This window comes from Saccostrea echinata, unplaced genomic scaffold (assembly GCF_033153115.1).
Source record: "Saccostrea echinata isolate AGI-Se365-2 ecotype Australia unplaced genomic scaffold, CSIRO_AGI_Sech_v1 ptg000004l, whole genome shotgun sequence".
Lineage (NCBI taxonomy): Eukaryota > Metazoa > Mollusca > Bivalvia > Ostreida > Ostreidae > Saccostrea > Saccostrea echinata.
This window is the reverse complement of record NW_026889753.1, coordinates 484,532-494,391: the sequence shown is the minus strand read 5'-3', so window position 1 is coordinate 494,391 and position 9,860 is coordinate 484,532.

The following is a 9,860-nucleotide window of genomic DNA, read 5'->3' as shown; positions in this document are numbered from 1 at the left end:
ATATTGGATTCCGAAACTTCATAAAAATCCTTACAAACAAAGATACATAGCGGGTTCCAGTAAATGTTCAACCAAGCCTCTAGCTTTACTCCTCACTAAGATATTAACAGTGGTGAAGGAGAAACTTCAAGAGTACTGTGCAACAATATATTCGAGAAGTGGTGTAAATCAGATGTGGATACTTAAAAATTCCAAGGAACTTTTGGAAAATTTGAAATCACAAGATTTTACCAAAATCAACAGCTTAAAAACTTACGACTTTTCAACTTTATACACAACCATTCCCCACGATAAATTAAAGTCCAGGCTTTTTGATATCATTGACAGCTGCTTTTTCAATAAAAATAGAACTCGTAAATATATTTTCCTTGTCATTGGTCATTTGCAAAATTATTTTGTTAAAAAAAATTCTGATTGTACACACAAGTACTCTGAAGTTGACATTAAAAAGATGCTTGAGTTTCTGATTAACAATATCTATGTGGTTTTTGGAGACCAGGTCTTCCAACAATCTATTGGAATTTCTATGGGTACCAATTGCGCCCCGTTATTAGCAGACCTTTTTTTGTATTCATATGAAGCAGAATTTGTCCAAAATCTTGTACGTGAAAAGAAGAAAACACTTGCTGTGGCGTTCAACTCGACATTAAGATATATCGACGACGTATTGTCAATTAACAATGGCTATTTTCATTCTTATGTCGATACGATATATCCTGGTGAACTTGAGATAAAAGATACCACAGAGTCTGACACATCTGTTTCATATTTGGATATTTTACTTGAAAAAGACGTTAATGGTAATCTAACAACCAAGCTTTATGATAAACGTGATGACTTTAACTTTTCAATCGTCAACTTCCCTTATTTATGCAGCAATATACCTTCATCACCTGCATACGGGGTATAAATCTCTCAGTTGATTCGATACGCAAGAGCATGCTCTACGTATGTACAATTTCTAAAACGAGGTAAATTATTGACAAATAAGTTGATGAAACAAGAATATCAGCTGTCTCGTTTAAAGTCATCATTTCGTAAGTTCTATGGTCGATACAATGACCTTGTCAGCAAATACAATTTATCATTGAGTCAAATGCTGACTGACGTTTTTCATACTAATTGTTAGACCATTATTAACACACTGAATTGTCGACGGATTTTTCCGTTATTTCCCGATCATGACAAGGAGCACAAGGCGGATGTGACCGGTCGGCAGGGATGCTCACTCCTCCATGGCACCTGATCCCACCTCTGATGTTTGGAGGTCCGTGTTTGCTCTGCTCCTATTTTGTATTGTATAATGGACTTTTGAGCTTGAATACTGTTCGTTATCTTCATATATTTCATGTTAAAAATGTTTTTATTTTCTTAAAGAGTAAGAATTATCAACAGTTTAAGAAATATTATAGCAATACAAGCTTTTAAATGTACATGTATATTACATCAGTAAGGAAAAGTAAGGTTTACATGTATCTTGACAAAAACGGTGCAAATATGATGAACACAGTGTATTACCCTTTTTTCTCTTGGACTGTTTGTTTTTAGATAGAGTTGATCTGCTACTGGTACTGGCATCATTGCCCTCATCTATTTTACAATAAAACTTTTTTTTAAATTTTCAGTTCAGAACAATAATCAGTAAGAAATAGAAATAATCTATCTTGACACATTTGATGTGATTATCATATACACAGTACATTTACCTTTTTCCGTTTTGGTAAATTTAGGTTTGGATGGAGTTGATTGGGGTGGACAACTTGAGTTTGTGTTCCTGCTCTCATCTATATAACAGAATCATTAAAAAAGATGGCATTTTAATTTAGTACTTGCATTGATTACAGACATATCGGATACACAACGTACATGTACCATAAATAATTTCAATTCAGATTCAAGTATGAAGTTTCCAATTAATGTTAAAATTAAAATTTCAGTGCGTCACCTGTGCTACTCAGCTTGGCTGCAGATTCAAGCAGGGATGGGGTAATCGTAATCGAGTAATCGTAATCGATTGTAATGATTACTTTTTTCAAGTAATCGACAATAATCTGTAATCGAAGAGAAATTTTCGATTACTTGTAATAGTAATTTAATCAATTACAGCTAAAACTTTCAATGTAATTATAATTACTTTTTTCGATTACTTTCGATTATTTTATAAATAAATGGATGTTATTTAGGAGAATTATTTCCAGTCAGTCACACATAAATATCAAATATAAACCACCTAGTGTAATGTTTGGATTTCCTAACTTTTATTATCATAAGTTTAATAATGTTCTCAATAAAATTTGCATTACAGACCTTCTGGTCTAGTATTAAATAATTCAGAAGTGTATTTCAACCATTTATCAAAATAATATACAGATTATTCATGTGCATTTTACATTTGATCCACTGTCCTCTTGCTGCATGTCCTTTTTCATATTTCAGATGTTGAAAAACTTTGTCTTCTAATAGAAAATTATAAATAGCAAAAACAGATTTAAGTGCTGCATTAAATATAAACAATTTGGTAAATAAACTACATTTTACTCAAAAAAAGAAGAAGATGGAAATACTTACTCATATCTGAAAATGTTTAAACAACTTCAAACTTGTGTTTTAGTAACTTAAAAATTTGCAAAATCATTTTCATTCAAAATTGTAAGGTACGTTGCTTTTATATCAGTGAGAGGTTATAAGTGTCCATATGAGAGGGAGTAAGTGTCACTGTGTTTGCTTATCTTAATTGGCTAATTAATTGACCGAGACCTCCCTGACTTGCAGATAATGAGGTGTAAACTATGAACTATCTAGTGTTTAACTTTCATTCCATTGAAGACAAACAATATTATTAAAACAATTAATAGCTCTCAAAATACTTATTTCAATACAGAATGAAATTGTGCTATTAGTTTAATTACTTAGACATATTTAATTTACATGTTTATTACTAAGAGTTCTAATTAACTTATTTTTTTGAAAAAGACACGTACAGGAATGTTTAATGTTTACTGTCAACATAAGGGCAGCCCAAATACTTCTAATGAAGTAATTCACAATAAAATATTAAATAATTTTTGCAACAAGTCAATAAATATGGAGGTTCAGATCCAAGGTTGAAAGGAATAATTAATTCCTTGGCATATTTTATTGTAGAAATCATGTCTCCACTTTCCATGGTAGAGAATCCCTCATTTGGGTATTTAGTGAGAATGTTAGCCAGAGTAAAATCTTAAAAGAATCTGCACTGAAACTGCAGGAACACATTCAAACTTCAGTGGATAACATCAACATTTACCATTTAAATATTGCTTTGATATTTGAAGTGATAAAAACTTGGAAGTTATCGATTATTAATCGATTACATCTTCCAAAGTAATCGATTACAGGACAAAAATGAGTGTAATCAATTAATAATCAATTACATTTTTCAGAAATCGTGCCCATCCCTGGATTCAAGTGTGTATGAGGGATGTATATCTGGTTGGGTTCCAAATGTATCCTCCATTTCATCTTCTAAGAGGATCATTAGGATTTTCTGTTCCAGATTTATTTAATTTTCTTTTCAGTTTGCCATGCCTTTCTTTCAAGCTTTTTATTTTCAGTCTGCATTGTTCTGCACTGTATTCATAATCCTGATCAATACTTTGCAGCTCCTTGGAAATTAACATCCACTTCGAGTTAACAGGCTTCTTTGAATTTTCAACTTCTTTGTATAGATTAAGCAGATTTTGTTCTGCACATTTGGTCCAGCTCTTTGCAACTGATGTTGGCGAGTTGAATGTTGTTGGTGAGGTTGGCCTTGATGTATTTGGCGTGTCTTCACCCCTTGTGATTGTTTCAGCTTCTATTGATTGACATCCCAAAATTTCATTAATAGTTGCCTCATCTACAATTTTTTTTTTGTAATTAGATGATTGATTCTAAAACAGTGGTCACGACCTTTACATTACTAATCATACATGACATGTAATATCTGTAATTTGAAATGCAAAGTTGTGAAAAGTTGCATTGGAATAGCTGAATAAAGCTACTTGAGGTAGCTAAACAAAGCTTCGTAGGTAATATTAGCTACATAGCTAAATGTACTGGACCTGTATATGGTGAATGTTAAAACTCAAAGGACAAATCATGTTAAGTACATTGCATATTTTAATTTCTTCTTGTACTTGAACAATATTTTAATATTTTGCAATGACCTCCTTCATCAACTCTATAACTTTAGGAGATCAAACTAAAAGAAAACATGAGGCCAACAATGAAAGATGATTTGTTTGATGTAATTCGAGCGACCCATCAAATTGCCCCCACCCAATCATTTTTTTTCAGCACCTTGAATTTTTTATTTATTTTTTTTTCTAGTTTCTATAGTATACCATAATTTCTCTAGAATGCTTTTTGATTTGAAATTTTTATAGCAATAAATATGAAATCTGTATAGTTATCCAGTGTGTAATGCAAACATCAATGTATTTCTGAGTCTGTGATTTTTATGACAGTTATCATTTTATCCAATACTATAAAGCAAAAAAAAAAAAAAAAAAAAAAAAAACCAAGTACCAACCTACTTACCCAACTACCTTGAAAAATGTGGGTCGGAGTACATCAAACAAAAATATTTTTAATGATGGCCTGAACGCTATCTTAAATTTTTTTTTTTTTTTTTTTTTTTTACATACAGACGAAACAGTTGTACGATACATACCCTGAGCTCTAATTTTCGAAGCTAGTTCAGGAGTTGTGAAAACCCTGACGACTGTACAAAAATCATTTTCATCATTGATTTCTACATACACCTCCTCAGTACTTTCATGATCCCTCTCTCCAACTCCAAAATACAATGTCCTGGGAATCTTTGACTGAGCCTGCATTCTAAAATGATATTGTAAAGCCGTGTATGTGTATTCATAATGCATGATTAGTTAGAAGAAAAAATTGGAGCTTAAACCAATTGCAAGATACCTTCACGTTTGAAAACCGTCTAACCATGTGTAAGGGCACGAAGGGTACGTACCCTACGTTGTATTTGACTATTAATTAAGTTGTACCTAAATAATTCGTTTGGTTCCATTATTCTCAAAAGATAAAAAAAATGTGATAGCTTGATTGATTGATTGTATATTGTTTAACGCCGAGTGACGAGCTAGTCGGCATTATTTTAGCCATATTTCGGCGGAAAATGTGATAGCCTAGCTAAAATTAATATATTTTTACCCGAATATAACCTTTCTGCAGTATCAGGAAGATGTATACAAATAACTGCTACTTGTCAAAAAATTTGCCTAACGTTAATAGCATTAAAAATCGTTCATTTCACCCGAGTCACTGGGCAATAACTATGATAATGTGCTACCTAGGTGATTTTAATACTTGTTTATCAAATGTCGTTGTATGGTACATATAACTCTTATGCATAGTTTATAAAACTGGATTAAAAAATCACTCACGGTGCTTTTCCCTCCTTAGAAGCCATGTTGGAGCCGTTTGCCCCTATCAAATTTTTCCGGCTCAAGCGGCTCACCCGGCTTGATGCGTGCGCAATACCGGCTCAGAATCAAGTGTGTCGCCGGTCATCGCCGGTTTACCCGGGCGCGCCGGATGGTCAGAATCAAGTATGCTAATAGAAAGCTTAAACGTAACAAAAAATAATTGAATCTTCTCTTCAATGCCTTTCGTTACAAAATTGTATAAGGTCTCTTTAGATTTAGTTACGGAAATGCAACTTGCAAACGTCGTTTAGACCGTTTCATGCGGTTTTAAGTTAGATTTTTTCATGGTATTGTCCTTTCTGACATATTTCATTTTGTCAAATAAAATCTGCAACATGACTATTTTTATGATTAAAGATAAAATTTCACTTTGAATTTTAGTCAATTAATATTTCAATTTGGGTTAAGATTAATGTATGTGGATATTTTAACATAACATTTTGGGTATTCTCGTTTTATAGGAATTATATAGTAAAGTCTTTATTTTATTTCCTGTTACAATTTCAGATATATGTATAGAAATTTGGTAATAGTATTTTATTTGATGAAAAAGAAGGAATGTCTTTGAAGAAAAAAATAAGTACAGGTAATTGTCTAAAATAAATAATATGTGTTACTCAGAAGATTTGGCATGAGGGATTAGTAAACTGTTTAAGCCTTTAGCCATACAATTATGTAATTTTGCTGGAAAAAGAGAACAGCAGTAATTTGTAGATAGGTGATGTGTTTTTTGTTGTATATTTATTTATGGGTTCTTTTATCTTTTTTATCTAGTGTCAAAAACACTATCAAACGAAGTAGGATCCATTAACCTATTGTTAGGGGATTAACTTGTTAAGTGGCAGGTCAAATACTCAGGTAATGGTCAGTTCATGTCATGTGATTTTTCAAAATACGATATTTTGGCTATTATTGATACAAATTAACAAAGAAAAACTAATTTGATTGGACAAAATAATTCACGGCAAGCGTGGGTCTCCGAATGGAATTGTGCCCGCAACTCGGCCATTCTATTCGGAGACGTGAATAAAGTAACATCGTTTTTAATTTGATCCACGCTTTGCTTTTCCTTATTACAGGTATGGTAAAAATGTTTTATTTGGTTAAGTTATTTTTCTAGAACTTATAAAGAAAAGATTAATTAATTATTTATTAACATTTGCAATTAATTTCTGGAGTTTACAAAAATTTGAGCTTTAGTTTACAAAATTTGAGCTTTCATTAAAATAGAAATCTATTATAAAAGTATTATATTGAGATCAGGGCATTTATATTTGATGTGTGTTCTTATGATTTTTCTTGTATTTTGGTAGCTGTAGTCCTATGTAGAGTGTAGTTTTATAGTTAGACACGTTTTACTTTTTATCGGTTTTATACCGGAAATATAATGCCTTTCTTTGTTTGGCTCTATTATTATTATCAAACTCTCCAGTCGAGGGAGGTAAATTTAAATGTATCCAGTGTAAACAAAAGTACGAGCTTTAGTATTTCAGTTGGAAATTACATTGTCTAGATTTTTTATTATATAGAGTGAGTCTTTTAATATTGTTTAATCACTCTATGAGTCACCAGATGTTAGGTAGGTTAAGGCACACTTGTTTGTAATGCTACGAGCAACTCATAATGATTTATTTTATTGTGCCTGGTGACTTTTTGTTGTGCATTCTATTCGGAGACGTGAATAAAGTAACATCGTTTTTAATTTGATCCACGCTTTGCTTTTCCTTATTACAGTGCACCCAAACCTAATCTGGACCTGGTGGCTGAAAAGCAGAATCATTATAAATAAGGGTCTCTCACAAGCGAGCGAGCTAGACAAATTCCCAAGATAAGTGCGGTCACCCAATAGGGCGACACGACAACTGGTGGGGTATCCGAAACCCGGATGAACCATATTGTGGAGTTGAAAGAAAATACAGCCTTTCACCGATATAACTTAAGAAAGTACAGCAAAATGCCTGCTCCATCTAATGCTTCAGCACCGGAGAACTCCGACACCATCGAGGAAGATTACAACCAGGAAGAAGTGAGTTCGTTACAGAGAGAGTTACGAAGTCAACAGGAGGAGATACAACGTCTCCAAGACCGCAGAAACCGAGAGTTAGACGAAAAAGAAGAAGAAATTGAATCCCTAAGGAGACAGTTGAGGGAAGTGTCAACCAGACAACCCCCAATCCCACTCACTTTTGATCCACCCTCTTCTTTAACCAACAGGAATTATCCAACCAACTCTCAGGGAAGCTCATCTTTTCCCAAAGTTAGACTTGAAAAATTCAATGGGAAGGTGTCTGTGGTACAATGGTGGTACAAGTTCATAACCTTTATTAACCTCCAAAAACTCACAGAGGAAGTCGCCATCAACACCCTCCCCTTTTATCTGGAAGGGGCTGCCGAAAGCTGGTTCTACGCTTTGGACCGCACGGTAAAATCGTCACTAGAGTCTATTCGCAGGGCCTTACATAATCGATTCCAGCCGTCCTCAAGACATAATTTACAACTGATGGATGTTAAACAAAAGGACCAAGAAAGTGTAGAGGACTTTATACACCGAGTGACTAGTATGACCAATGACCGAAGTGTAGACCAGGACTGGCTAATTACAGTCATAATTAATGGACTGAAGCCAGACATAAGTGCGGATGTGGTAAAGGATGACCCTCATTCTTTAGAACAACTGAGGAACTGTGCATGCCGAGCCGAACTTGCCAACAAAATCAGACAGAAAACCTCATCAGTGCAGGACTCAACCAATTTAGCCTTGCTGAATGCTCTACAGGAAGTGAGGACTGACATAAACGCCATACAGGAGTCAGTGAACGATGCCCAATTTTCTCAGCAGGCCCCACCGAGAGAGTCCCAGCCATGGAGGAATAATGGTGGACCCCGTAGGCCTTACCAACAAGGAAATGGTGGAAACCGCTTTCAACAGGGAAATGGTGGAAACCGCTTTCAACAGGGAAATGGTGGCTATCAGCATTCCCAACGGCAGGCTAGACAGGAGACACAATATCAGGGACCCAGATCCAGACATCCTCAGAATAGGCCAAGCAATGGGAGAGGTTCCTGTCACAACTGTTCTGGTGAGTTATGCGATTCTTTCAATTGCAATGCTAAAAAGGTTAATATGTCAAGCTGTTATTTTTGTGGTAAATTGGGTCATTTTAAGAAAACTTGCTCTTCTTACGCACAGCACTTACAGCAACGTTCACGCACAGTAACACACTCAAAATACCACAAGCACACTTCCTCGTTTCAAAACAGTAAACAATAGGGGTGCGCGCCTGTCTTTAGAAAACATTCTAGAGATGGGCACCATGACAACCAGCCACAAGTCAATCTAGTGGCACACATGACAAAGAACACAATTCCACTGCAAGTCAGTGGAAGAAAAACTAGTGCTTTAGTGGATTCTGGTGCTTCTGTTACAATTATGAATTTAGAGTTCTTTAGAAAGACTATTTATGCTCATGATAGGTTGACATCACCTGATTTCCGATCAGTTAAGGGTGCTAGTGGCAAATTGTTACCTGTGGCAGGTAAGTTAGAGATGAAGTTAGATATCAATGGTCAGGATTATAACTTCTCAGTTCATGTGGTAGATGGTTTACACCATGCTTTCATTTTAGGAGTAGATTTCTTGTGTGCAAACAACACAACTCTTAGGTTTTCTGAGACCAATACACTACACATTCCAGATCACAATGGTGATGCAAATGTTTGTTCAATTTCGATCAACAATGGGTATGCCCGTGTAAAATGTGCTATGAAAATTCCCCAAAGGTGTGAAATTAATGTCCCTGTACATATTTCAAGACAAAAATTAGGTGAGCAAGTACTGTTAGAACCTCATGAAGAGTTGCAATCTTTACAATTATCTGGTGCTAAATGCTTGGTAAGTATCAGAGATGATGTGGTTATGAGGTTGATTAATCCTACATTTGAGGATGTGTACTTACCAAAGAATTTTGTAGTAGCTAATGTGTGTGAGGTGCAAACTCGAGAAGTGTATGCCTTAGAAAATGAGACAATGAGTATCAGTGCGTTGAATCCAGACAATTCCAAAGGTCAAAAACCAAGTGAAATTGCATTTGATTTAGAGAATTCCGATTTAGATCCAAATCAAAAAGAGGTTTTACTGAAATTTTTAGCAAAACATCGAAGTAACTTTGCTGTTGACCTCAGTGAACTGGGAAGGACAAGTGCTTACAAACATAAAATTGAAATAAAACCAAATTCAAAGCCTGTTCGCCAACAGTTTTACAGAACATCATCTCAAGCTTCAAAAGAAATTCAAAAACAAATTTCAGAAATGTTAAATCATGGTATTATACAACCATCAAATTCAGAATGGCATTCGCCAGTGGTTTTAGTAAAGAAAAAGAA